This window comes from Lissotriton helveticus, chromosome 9 (genome assembly GCF_964261635.1).
Source record: "Lissotriton helveticus chromosome 9, aLisHel1.1, whole genome shotgun sequence".
Classification (NCBI taxonomy): domain Eukaryota; kingdom Metazoa; phylum Chordata; class Amphibia; order Caudata; family Salamandridae; genus Lissotriton; species Lissotriton helveticus.
In genome coordinates this window covers 521,436,723-521,450,560 of record NC_136070.1, presented here as the reverse complement: position 1 = coordinate 521,450,560, position 13,838 = coordinate 521,436,723, and positions in this window count along the sequence as shown.

Below are 13,838 nucleotides of genomic sequence, written 5' to 3'. Positions count from 1 at the left end.
ATTTATACTAGTGCATGTTTGATAGGTGTTGGAACAACCATGTGACATAATTAGGTGTTTGACTGTAAACATAGGAGAGTTACTAGCGCTGTAAAACATGCAAGTCATTGTGACACATCCAACATAAACTTCGTGAAACATTGTAAATAATTCTTTACAATTAGTGGTTCATGTCAGTGTGTATACATTTCAAAGTGAAATAATTTAAAACATATTATCTGTAAATCGTTATTCTAAATCAATTTAATGACTGCTGTCTTTTCCATGCCGGTTTAGACATGGAAGAGTTCCTAACTCCAAGAGTATTTATATGTAGCCACTCAGTAGTCTGTAACTTCATTTATCCTAATCTCGGTCCCTGCACGACGTGTTTTGGTGCATCCCTGCTCCAGCGCGTTTGAAGGTGAGTGTCAAGCATGCAGGCCTCTTTGATTTATGTGTACTTAAGACCTACAGGGGCACATTTTCTTCGGTCCCACGACAGAATGAAGTTTAGCTCTGTATGTAAGCTGCCTCTTAAATTTATCGTGTTTGTGGGGCCGCGAGGGCACCGTGTGCTATGCGGTGGGATTGTTGAACTCCAGGGCTTGTCTGAGCATTCTCCCTGTCCATAGGTCGCAATTTCGTAGTATCCCGGTACAGGCTGTGATAATGTGCAAGTGCACATGTGGAAGGAGTCACTAGCGTAATGAGTGTAGTGTGATTTAGTCATGAATGGAAGGTGACTACAAGGTTTATTAATACGCGATGCGTAAATATTTTTAAATGGTGATAATCGGCAAATTGGAGTCCTGCCCAAGTGGGCTGTGGCTCACATCTCAAAAGCGAGATGCCTAGAATTATCACAATATGAAATGATGACTCTGCTGGATGTAGCGGGTGTCACTAATTGCGGGACAGACATGTGTCGTTTGGCTGACAGGGGGAGGAACACTAGGGAGTCATGGTGGCTACCGAGCATATGGAGCTACATGGTTGTCATAGTTAGTGGTGAGTGTGTGCTAAAGGTGGAAAATAAATAAAAATAATAATGAGTGGACTAAGTGAGTTAAAAAGGAACAAGTCCTAGGATGGTGAAACTAGATGTTTAGTCAGTAGTTGGGTTTAAATCAGGAACAGTGAGTAGGGATGTATACACTATAGACATGTGTCATGTCATAGATGTACGCTAAGTGCTTCATCAGAATTGAGCCCAAAGGGGATCTTACTGTTGAGTTCTATGATGTATTTGGATTCAAGTCGTCTCAGTTTTTGTAGTCTGTTCCCTCCCCTTATGTTTGGTGCTACACTGTCCAACACAAAATAAGTGAGTTCCTCACTTTTACCGCTATGGTGAGCATTAATGTGACGAGCCACAGGGTATGCTGGGTCGTCATTGGCAATTGCCCTAAGGTGTTGGAGGATCCTCACATGCGCTGGGTGGATGGTGCTCCCCACATAGATTAAATTACAGGAGCATTTTAGCACGTATACTGCGAAGTCTGTTTTGCAAGTGTAGTGTTGTCTGATTTTGAAAGGGGATTTCCTAAATGGGAATGCGAGCGATTTCGTGTTGACCCCATGTTGGCAGGCTTTGCACTTTGTACACTTGTAGAAACCAGGTTGGGAATGTAACCAGATCTTTTTGATCGGAGCAGATGGTGCATAATTGACCAATTCTTGGCTCATTGATGTTGCTCTTCTAAAGGTCAACTGTGGGAGTTTGGCACAACTCTGTCCAATGACTGTGTCATTTTTGATCAGTGGCCAGTGTCTGTACAGGATTTTTCTAATGTTTTATGGTGCATGTTGTATCCTGTAATCAGTCTGGGCATATTATTAGTGTCAGTTGTTTTGATGTCACAAGTAGCTTTGGGCTTTTTTTGGAGTAAGGCCGACCTGTCTAGATGGTCACTTTGAAGTCTTGCTTTGTTTAAGGTAGTCGAGCTGTACCCTCTTTCCTTGAGTCTGGCACAGAGGTTGTCTGTGCAGAGATGGAGGTCTTTCTGTAGGCTGCAATTTCTCTTCATCCTTATGCATTCGGCATAGGGGATGCTCTCTTTAAGGCTTGTGGGGTGGAAGCTTGTTGAGTGCAAGATGGTGTTCCCTGCAGTCTCTTTTCTGTGGGTGCGGGTCTGTATTTTTCCTCCCTCATGGAAAACCTCTATGTCTAAAAAGGTGATTTTTTCTTTGCTAGCTGTGCAAGTGAATTTAAGATTTAAATTGTTATTGTTTATGTCACTGGAGAATTGGAGGGCGCTGTCTTCTGTGCCCCTCCATAAGATGAAAACATCATCAATGTATCGCCTGTACAGGACAATGTTGTTAGTGAAGGCGTCCCGATGTTGGGTCATGAGTACTTGCTCCTCCCACCAGCCCATATGCAAATTAGCATAGCTGGGGGCGAAGCAAGTACCCATGGCCGTCCCCTGTGTTTGCTTGTACAGTAGCTTGTTGTATGTGAAGGTGTTGTTCTCCAGGCACCATTCTGCCATATGTAGCAGCATCAGTGTGTGTTGCAACAAAGTTACATTTCTGTTACCCAGGAAGTGTTGCATAGCCCTTAAGCCATCCCTATGTCTGATGCTTGTATACAAGCTCTGGACATCTAAGGTCACGAAATTAAGATCTTCAGTCCACACAAAGTCATTTACACAGTTCAGAAAATCCCTGGTATCTTGGATGAAGGCTGGCAAAGTTCTCACGATTGGTTGCAGGAAGTGGTCAATATATTTACTTGTGTTCTCAAAGAGACTACCTATAGCAGAGATTATCGGCCTCCCAGGTGGACAGTTTGGGTTCTTGTGGATTTTAGGGATCAAATACATCTGGGGAGTGATTGGGTAGTCATTTTTCAGGAATTCCAGTTCTTGTTTAGAGATGAGGCCCTTCCCTCTCCAGTCGTAGAGGCTTGCATGGTATCGTTCCTTGATGTTGTAGATGTTTGTGCTATTGGTTCTAATGTAGCATTCTCTGTCCTGCAATTGGAGCATGGCCTCTTTGTTGTACATCTCAAAGGGCCATAGCACTACATTGCCTCCCTTGTCAGCGTTACGTATCACAATGTCCGGTCTTTGTTTCAATTTTTCCATTAAGTTGTCGTACTCCTTTCGCTGGATGTTGATATTCTTGTTGAAATTATTGCTACTTGAGAGAGCTAATTCCTTGAGATCATAGATCACTTTATCCGCAAAGATGTCAATATTGTCTCTGGGCATAGGAGGATAGAATGTGGATTTCGGTTTGAACGGGCTTTTCTCTGATTCATAAATTTGGATGTTAGACAACGCCCCAGTTTGGGTGTTTGTTAGACTGCCATCTTCTAAGTTCAATTCCAATTCTGTAATATCCTTCAGGACCTCAAAGTCTGATACACTCATAGGATGTGAGATTGTAGTTGATTCAGTTAAGGGTCTGGTTTCGTTAATTTTGTCTTTTTGTGAACAAAAGTATTTTTGTAGTTTTAATTTGCGCGTAAATTGATAGAGATCAACTCTTGTTTCTGCATAATTAAAATTAGTCTCTTTGCAGAAGGAAAGTCCCAGAGATAAAATTCTTTTTTCATCATTGGTTAACTCCATGGATGAAAGATTTATGACTGTGTTGGTGGTTATTGTGTCTCTGTTCATCGTCTTCTGTTGCGTCTGTATGTGTTTTTTGTTCTTTTTGCCATGTCTGCCCCAGCGTCTGTTTTTCCTCCTTCTGCTGGACGATTCGATTGGGTGGTAGTACCTTGGTCTCCTCTTCGCATTCTGGGTCTTAGGCTCATTAGACGTTCCATCCGTAAAAAAGCAAATTCATCGATGGGGGTTGGGACAGTCTTTAGTGTGTTTGCATTGCTTCCTGCTTCTGGGTCTGATTCCGCTCCTGAGCTCATTTCAGATTCGCTCAGTGTGTGAGGGTAGGGAAGGGTTCCGCCAGTGGCGGAGAGTTGTTGTCTGCGTATATTTTCAAATTTCCTCGCAAAAGTGTAAATTCTGCCTTGCAGGTAGTCATTTCTGTCCCTTTGAAATTTTTCTGCTTTCCTGATTTTGATGGTACTTTCCAATTTTTGAACTCTGATATGAATGTCTTCCAGTCCCTTTTTGACCAGATCTTGATTTGGAAGTTTTGCCAGTTCTTCCATAACATGGTTGATTTTCAGGAGTAGTTTCTCCCTGTCTGATGTGGCAAATTGAACCAGGATGCGCAACATATTGCGTGACGATTCAGCGCTGTTGTCTGCCCAGGCCTGCAGCATGGCTGGGTCAGGATCCTCATATGTGGGCGCCACCAACACTCTTAGGCCTCTGGGAACTCTGCCAACCTCGAGATATCTTTTGAGAGAAGTGCATTCCCACCATTTGGCAACTTCAGCCTTTCTTAATTTTTCAAGTTCCGTCAATAGTTTCTTGGTTTCATTTCCCTGTGATGTGTGCTGTGCGCTTGCACTGGTTGTTGGAGCTGGTTCTGCCTCTGTTTGCTCTTTGAAAATATCCAGAGCAGCCTGCTCACGTTCCTTATCCCATTCTGCTGACATCGCTGTATTGGAATTGAGTGCTCTCCTTTGACCCCCACTGCCTTTCTTGCGTGTGCACGCTAAGGACTCCCTCTCCCGCTGGTTTTATAAAGAGATGTGCCGGTTGCTGCTCTCACTCCCTTGCGCTATCTCGTGGTTCCCCAGGTCCCTGTCAGCCCTCCGGCCGCCACTGGATCAGGATTACTCACGGTTGCGTTGCGGAAGTAGTGTCAGCCGGATCTGAATATCACCGGGGGGGGCACCAAGTATTCCTCGGGTTGAAGAAAGATTTCCAAAGTTTTTGTCTGGTGATGCTAGGTGCTCCTGAACGAGGAGGGTCTGTGTAGAAGGCTCCAGACAGCTTTCAAATATTTTCCCAATCCTGACTTAGGCTTCAGAAGAACAGGCACCGACTCCGTGGGTCAAATCAAAGGTTTTATTCACCAATACATACGATCAGACGCGTTTCGGCGGACAAGTCCGCCTTGTTCACTTCATCTGCTTTACTACGACAACCCACTAAACTATGTGACATACAACTCCACCCTAGGCCACTCCACTCTACACCCCTCCACTCTAACACATTCTGGGAGGCTACACTGTATGACACGTCACTCCACTCTACTGTATGACATGCCACTGTACTCTATGCCACTCCAGTGTACTCTATGGCAAACCACTACCCGCTATGCCATTTCAACCACTCCACTCAAAGCCAGAAAACTCTATGCCAACTTACTCCACACCACAAGAGTCTACGCTATAGTACTCTAAGCCGGTGGTAATCAAAGTACGGCCCGCAGGCTACTTGCGGCCCGCCAGACCTTTCCTTGAAGCCCCCATGGAACACAGCACCCATCAGCTGAAATTAACTTTTTATGCAAGGCTTTTAGTGAGCTAGGTGCTTAATAGCAGGTGCCGAGACAGGTTGCTATCGGGGGCTCCATCTTCACCTTCAGGGTGAAAAAAATATATATCAACTCGGCAGCAGCACCACTGCTCAAAAAGCCTTTGTCATTTCAAATTGACTCGTCTTCATTCTTTCAGCCTCATTATTTTAGACCTGAAGCATTTTCAATATATATATATATATATATATATATATATATATATATATATATATACACACACACACGCACTCTCTCTCTCACTCTCTCTCTCTCTCTTTCTCTCTCTCTATTTCTCTCTCTCTCCCTCTTCCTCTCTCTCTCTCTCTCCCTCTCTCTCTCTCTCTCTCTTCCTCTCTCTCTTTCTCTCTCTCTCTCCCCCTCTCTCTCTCTCTCTCTCTTCCTCTCTCTCTCTCTCTTTCTCTCTCTCTCTCTTCCTCGCTCTCTCTTCTGGAGTTTTCCCTTCACAGATGCTTCAGGAATTTTCTACCTCACTGCAACGATCCCAAGATGTCTGGAGTCACAAAAGGCTAGTGTGAAGTTCTTTGTACGTGGGCTAAGGCAGCTCCTTTGAAGTGCAAGTAGGGCTGTGCACAGCTCTGCCCCTCCCATCCTGATTAATTAAACCTTCATCAGATGCCCGTTTGACCATCACAGTGACTTCAGCTTGTATTCCTTTTTTAGATCTCCTTGGATTTTATGGTAAAACTCTTGCTTCAGAACTTTTCTCTCTCCTCTCTTGTAATCCTCAGAAGACCAGATGATGATAGCACTGCCCTTTTCCGCCTGTTTGATCTCTATTGTCTTGTCCTTTTTAAAAGTAAAATCCAACATACAGATAAGGGTGGTGCCATCGTCTCCCTGCATTTAAAAAAAAATGTATATGTGCCCCCACATCAATACCTAGTTGACACAGGTTTCAGACAAAGTTTCAGTTCAATTTCACAATAGTTTTTGAATCTGTGTGACTGACTTGAGTATATATATATATATACTACATGTCCCATAATGCCGTTGGGCAGTCACTAAAAGAGAATCTATAGAATTCAGAGCTGATTGGCCAATACTCGCAACTGGCAGGAGACAGTGGATTTTTCAAATATGAACTACTCAGCCCCAAGGAAACCGATTGAATCATACTCCAAACAGAGATCTAGAAAAAATCTTGCAAAGAAACTGTCTGTTGAAGTGAGCATGCACTTGAGAGGTTAATGCTCAGCCTGCATGTTTGGTTTTAGACCTTTACTTTTTACACAGAGGAGCCAACAATCCCCTTTCGGTTTCAGGATGATTTAACCGAAAGTGTTTTGAAGAAGGGAGGACCGACCTAAATGAACATTTTCAAAGTGTGGAGAGAAGTAAGCAAATTCAGTTCAGCATGTGTATAATGTAAAATCATTCTGCTCGTGCATGAATTATGAGACGAGACGGCAGCCAGGCCTCGCAACAATGTAGCTTAATTCTGTAATTACAATATGGTAGAGGAGTCCTGCTTACATTAAGAATGAAAATCCTTGGTAGAACTTTGGAGCGCAGATTAGAGATTTAGGGGCATATTCCCGAGAGTTTATCGCCGAGTTAGCACCACTTTATCATAGCCAAAGTCACGATAAATTCATTGTCCCATTCACAAGCTGGTGCTAATAGCCGATATCACCAGTTTACCTGCAATAGCAGCCGCCAAAAAACATCGCCACAGATGACCCCGGCAACTATCGCTAATGAGGTGCAGGGTAGGCGTTCCTGTGCAAAAAGCCGCAACAGCACCACTCCGCAACATTCTAAACGGCCAGCCAGATCAGTGATAAGATCCCAAAACAGGCGATAAGGCAAGTTAGCAGCAGGAAATTAACACCTGCTCTGACCTGGTGTAAAGTCGGACAACAACCTGCACCAGAAAAGGGAGCCCAGGCAAGAGCCACAAGGGAAGAACAACAGATGCCATTGAGCTACTTATCATGCAGCTCGGAGCCCCAAGAGGGCCACAACATCCACTGCCACCACACCCAGGCCCGTCACCCCCGGACCCCGCCCGCCCCTCCCCTGGACTACCACAGAGGCAGCACAGACCAAGACAAGGGACCATCAGAAAACGCACCAGCCTCACAGACACAACAGAAGAGGATGTCATTGCCCACTACAGGCTCTAGAGGACAACCATTCTCCACATCCTGAACATCATTGCTCACAGGCAGACGCTACCCACACAGGGGACAACCAACATCCCTCCGCAGAAAAAGCTGCTGGCTGTGCTGCATCTGTTGGCCTCAGATACTTTCCAACCAACAACTGCCAGAGTCGGAGGAGTGTCACAGCCATCTCAATCAAAGTTCATCACAACTGTCTTGGATGCCATCATCAGCTTGTTACCCCAGCACCTTCACTTCCCCCACGCTGCGCAGGAACAGCTGGAGACCAAGCAAGGCTTCTATGCCATAGCTGGTTTCCCGCACGTATTGCAGTCAATTGACTGCACACATGTCCTACTTGTGACCCTGCCAAGACTGTACACAATTACCTTAACAGAAAGCACACGCATTCCATCAATGTGCAGGCAGTAGTAGACCACCGGGGACTCTTCACCAACTACCCAGGCAATGTGCATGATTACTACATCTTCCGACAGTCCAACAACAACCGGCGCTTCCCGGATGGCACCTACGAAAATGATCTGCTCGTTGGTAAGTACCAAATGAACACACCACACACCCCAACTCCACAATCATGCAACTCACAACTCTGGGAATGCACGTGTTACAAACCCACACACAATATGCTAAACAACATTCCCACCCACCAGACATAACATCACAACTTACTGTGGTAACCTCAGCTAGCCATGTACTTGAGCCAACAATGGCATGGCACCCCAGCCACACAATAGCAGAATGTGGGGAGAGGTGGGAACCAGGCAGTGCGAAGAAAGCAAGTGACCCATGAATAAGAAGGTACACAATGCCAAGTGTGGCATGGATGTGCTGGACAGACTGCAGTATGCAGACCACAGACATGCCCATGTCGACATACACTGCTGCTGTTTGGAGTGTAGTGGACAGTGGGCGCAACCATGTCACCCCAGCCAGTGGGTAATATCGCGGAAATGTAGCTTGTTATGTCCCCCCCCTATAAGAGTGAGCGGAGTGGTCTGGCCCGGCGTTCGTGAGACTAGCGTAGGTGTGTGAATAAAAAGCACGTAGCTCTGGGCGTGGTTCTCTTCCGGAATGCCCAACGTGTCTGCCAGGGGGGCGCCTCTCACCCTGCCACAAGGCCGACGCCATCACCGTGAGCGGTGTTGCCTGTGATCCTGTGCACCTGCTGCACCCGGGCTGCTGGTCCTCAAACCGGTCTTGGCAGCCCCTACGCACCCAGGCCTCACTGCTCACCTGCCGACACCGGCACCCACCACATGCCGGTGCAAGCTCCAAGCACGAGGCCCGCGACCTTGGCTGCCTCCAGTGAACATCATGGCCTCCGCGACACAGGCCCGCAGTACTCCTTTCTCGTTGACGTACTCCACCGCTGCCTCCAGCCTACACTACGGTCAAGTAGGTCACACATTTGGAACTGAGTCTTGATAGCCTGATGGCCGCGTTCATATGTTCCTGGGATGTTTGATATCACTGTACTTCCTCCGATGTGGTGCCACCAAGTCTGTGTATAGCATTCCAACCACACGTGTCTGTGGTCCCTCGCTGACTACTGCCTTCGGCCCACAATGCGGTCGAGTAGGTCACACATTTGGAACTGAGTCTTGATTTCTCAATGGCAGAGTTCATATCATTGAACGCTAGGAGAGGTGTAAGAGGAAGACGCGTTTCATTCTGGAGGATAAGAGGATAATCGTTACGGAGGTGTTCAAACACTACCAACAACTGCTCTGGTGTCACTAACTCTGTGCATCATGAGCAAACAACACGTGGCTGTGGGCCCCTGCTGACTGCTGCCTCCGCCTACACGGCGGTCAAGAAGGTCACTGCAGCCAGTGCCAGCTGCAGTGTATCCGGGGCCACTAACTCTGTGCAGCTCAAGTCATGGACCCTGTTGGATTGAATATTGGATGGCCTCTGGATCGATAGACTAGGAGTCATCAACGCCATGTGTCTATAGCCCTGCGCTGTCCGCTGCCTCTGGCCGCAACTGAGGTCCACCTGAGCTCACACACCAAATTGAGTCCTGACCTGCCTGGACATCGCATCACCACAGGATGCACATGCCACCACCGCCAGGACCACCTCCAAACAACAAGTGCCAGAGTCGGAAGAGTCTTACTGCCAGACTATCAGAGTTGCTCACACCTGTCGTGGGTGCCATCATCAGCTTTATACCCTGCTCAGCTCTTCGGTGCCACTAACTCAGTGCACTGCAACTCACAGACCCTTCTGATTGCAGATTGGGTGACCTCTGTACTTGCTCCAGCTACCACCATGATGCTTCGCAGTTGTTTCTGTTATGCTGGTGTTTTCTGTTTCCGCTTTAATTATGACCACTGTTCAAGTTGTTGCCAGCAACAGCCACTCCATGAGGGCTGGCTTACACTCAACCCACACACATCCAGCACAGGCGTCACTGTACATGTGACCCTGGCAATGAAGGTGCCGGGCTCACGTGCCTGTAGCCAGTTCCACAAACTATCTGAGTGTGTCTGTGTGGTCATAATGTATGCATGAGGGCCCCAGGCCCTACAACATTATATTTTGCTGTGTACAGCAGATGCAAACATGTCACTGCAGGCAGCTGGTAAGACCATGGACATGTAGCTTTGTCATCCCCCACTCAGTACGTAAGAGGGCTGGACTGGGCCGGCATATGCAAATCCAGCATGGGGTTGTGAATGATTATCCCGGGGCTCTGGGCATGAATCAGTACTGGAAATGTGCAAATGCATGTGTCTCTGTAGCAGTGTGGGTCTCCGTTGGGGAGTGTAAGTAGTCCCTGATGGGACTTCACCCATGTATGTGATCTAGTTAGGGTCCCATGAGGTTGAACCCCACCCGCACCTGTTCGGCCACCTCCTTCTGGCAGTCTGACACCTGGCCTTGGAATGTGATGTGTGCTTTGGTGGGGTGCTGGGAGCCAGCCATTGTGGTGGGTGCTTCCAGCTGTGTGGTCTGTGCAGGGGGTGGAATCTCCTCAATGCAGCTGGGCTGCCCTGCTTCTAGAGGTGGATTGCCTAAGATGTCCATGAACTGTTGTAGGGCGTCTGTGTCGAAGGTGTGGAGGTCCTCTTCAGCATCACAGATGAGTTATCTGATCTGCTCTGCTGGAGGTGTTGTTTGTCCCTCTGCAATGTGAAAGGGAGATGCATTTTGACATTGTGTTGACATGTATGTTGACGCATTATTCACGTTTACATACAAACTGCATGTCAATGTACATTGTGACTGTTTGGGAGGAGCGGACTATTTGATTCGGGACAGTGGACATTTGGACTACATCACGGATGTGAGGTTGTACACATACATTTTCATCTCACAGTTTCCTGCAAAGTCAGGTGTGATTGGCCAGTTTCAACGCACAAGCGGACCCAGTTGTGTGCTCTGTTCTGCAGTGTAAGTGTTGCACTCTGTACTACATTGTCGTCAGTGTGGATGTGCTGTTGTTGCTATGTGTGTGTGCTGCATTGTGGGGGATTCGCCCTGCAGCAGTACATTTGCTGCCCCTTATCCCTTTGAGGCGATGTGCCTTTGACTTTTGTGCTTTTACGGTGCTGAGATGTTGGCGACTTGGGTCCTTTGTGCTCTTGGACGGTTTTTATTCTCTTGTGCATTGTTTGTCTGCAGATGTATTGTTGACGTCAGGGGTTGTTTGTGCACAGGGATGTGTCAGAGTGTGACCTTCTCCTTTACGGATGTGGTCCACACTCCGCCACCTCAGTGTTGTGGCATGCAGAATGTCATGATGATTGTTCTGCAGCCATGTTGATCGACATGTTGTGCCACTTGCAATGTCAGTGTGGCTCACAAATGCGGATATTTGCTGTGTTTCGCACGTGTGCATGTATTGGTTGTGAGATTGGTGATGTGTGGGTGGGACCCCTTTGGGAACATGGTGGATGGGGGCCTACTTGGTGTTTGTATGTGTGCTGCAGTGTGCCACGGTGATCAGGGACATGATCCAGGGTCATTGTGGGTGTGGGTGTGCAGTAGGCTACACATGATTGTGCATGTGTGCCATTGTGCCCATCTCCCTCCGTCCCCCCAGTTCCTTGTTGTTGCTCACCCTGTTGATGTTGTGTCATGTCACATAGAGCAGTGTCTGGACTCCCAACTCCTTGCACCATCTCCACACTGATTACTGTGGCCACCATTTCCTCCAGCTCCTCCTGTGGTGCAGGACTCCCACCTCCAGTTGCTGTGGCTGCTTCCTGTTAGCAGCGGGATTCTGCTTTGTTTGGCTTTTCACTCCGACTGCATTCACGTTGTCCACGATGGACTGGCATGTTTCTGTTTGTGTTGCCAATGACACAGCGGAGGTGATGAACAATTGTTGTTAGTATTCTATCTCCTCTGTGACAAATATCTGGCTTTCCTGTGGACTGAACACCGTCTTCCTCTTCCTCTTCTCCTTGGTCTTCCCGGGCCCCGGGGTTCCTTGCTGGTGGTCTGTGGGGCTTGTGGGGTTCGCGTTGGCCTCTGCTCTCGGTCCGAGTGCATGCATGGTGCTATGCTGTTTATTTTTTTTCTCCCTTTTTTCTGTTCTGCTTTTATGGTGCATTTTCCTGCATGACTTGTGGGAATTGCAGGCCTGTCACTGGTTATTGCTTATTTTTTTTTCGCGATTGGCTTCATCGCTTCTATTTTCACGTTCGTGTTTCGCGTTTTTTCAGGGCCGTGTTAATTTTTACGCGGTCATTTGACGCGTTATCGTGAGACTATCGCGTGATACCACCGTGTTGAGAATACAACGTTAACACAGCATTATTTTCCAACGATGTGAAGAGTTGCGTTAAGCTAATTTTGCGGTGATTATCACACGTTCTTGAGAATATCCCCCTTAGAGTGCACACCGCAGTGACTTCAAATGTTGCCAGGTTTTGAAAAGTTTAAAGCTCAGTCTTTCTTACATGAAATGAATCGACCTCCACAACACAGGTTGGTCACTGACATATGTATACATTTGCAGACTATCCCTGGAGGATGTAGCATACCACTGCCAAGTGGACTGGACATTACCACATTTAAGTGATTGTATGGAATTCATCCAAATAATTTTCATTATTTAAGATGTTCCAACACAGCAATTTAATAAGACCTCTGTATGCATGTATTTTTTGTAGAACTCAATGGGATATACATACAGAAAGAAGAGTGGAATAACCAAATGACTGAGTCTGTGGTAGAAATAAGGTAAACAGTGAAGACAACAGACATTTCTGTTAGACCCCACACATATAGATTACATATTACTAAAACATATTACTTTCTTCTTTTTTAGTATCCATTTGTTCTGTGTCCTGAGGAGAACCCCTAAATAAAACAGGGTTTGAAACGTGCCAACAGTGTTGTATTCCAGAAAGCATGTTGTTAAGACATAATTGGCATACAGGGAACATGATTATATGTAAACAATGTGAAGCATATATCCCTGCTACCCGCCATTGACTCAAAAACTTGTTGTTGATATGCTTCTGATTTTGCCCAAAGGATGGAGCTAATAATGCCGTAATTAGTCTGGCTCCTAGGGGGCTATTCAATTCAGAACTGAGATACAGGTATTTAAATCATGATGTACATGTAATATTTTATGGGTTATTGATTTGAATTAAAAGTTTGTTGGTATCTCTTTTTATGTATGTGGGTCAACTATATATGAGTTGTTATATGCAAAATGATTTGAAAATATTTCAGATTATGAAAAAAATAAATGGTGATCGCAGAAATTAATTTGCGCGCTCACGAAATAAGTGAATGTATCTAAGGATCGTCAGCATTGGTATTCATATTGTTTTCCTATGGCATTAGTGACTTAGCCTTTGTGACACAATATTGGCCCAACCCCCGTTTTTCAATGAAAACTTCCTAAAAGTGGCATTTTCAGAATTGTAACTGAAAATCTGACATTGCCATTAAAGAGGATTTAAAACTATGATTTCTAAGACTGCAAACATGATATTTCTAACCTGCTCCTAAGCAAACATTATAACATATTAAAAGTAATAAGGTATTCTAATGTTATCCTATAGGAGATATAGGTCTCACAATAGTGAACAGCGAATTTGTGAGTTTTTCACTACCAGAACATGTCGAACTTAAAAGTATATGTCCAACTTTTTTAATACAATGCACCCTGCCCTATAAGCTGCTCAGGGCGTATCAACGGGGTATATGTATTAAAAGGGGAGTTTTAGGCCTAGCAAGACGTTTATTCGGCCAGGTTAATTAGCAGTTTAAAACTGCACATTGGGTGCAATGGAAGGCCTGAGACATATTTTAAAAAGCTACGTAAGTTGGTGGCTCAGTAAGTCTGCAGGCCCA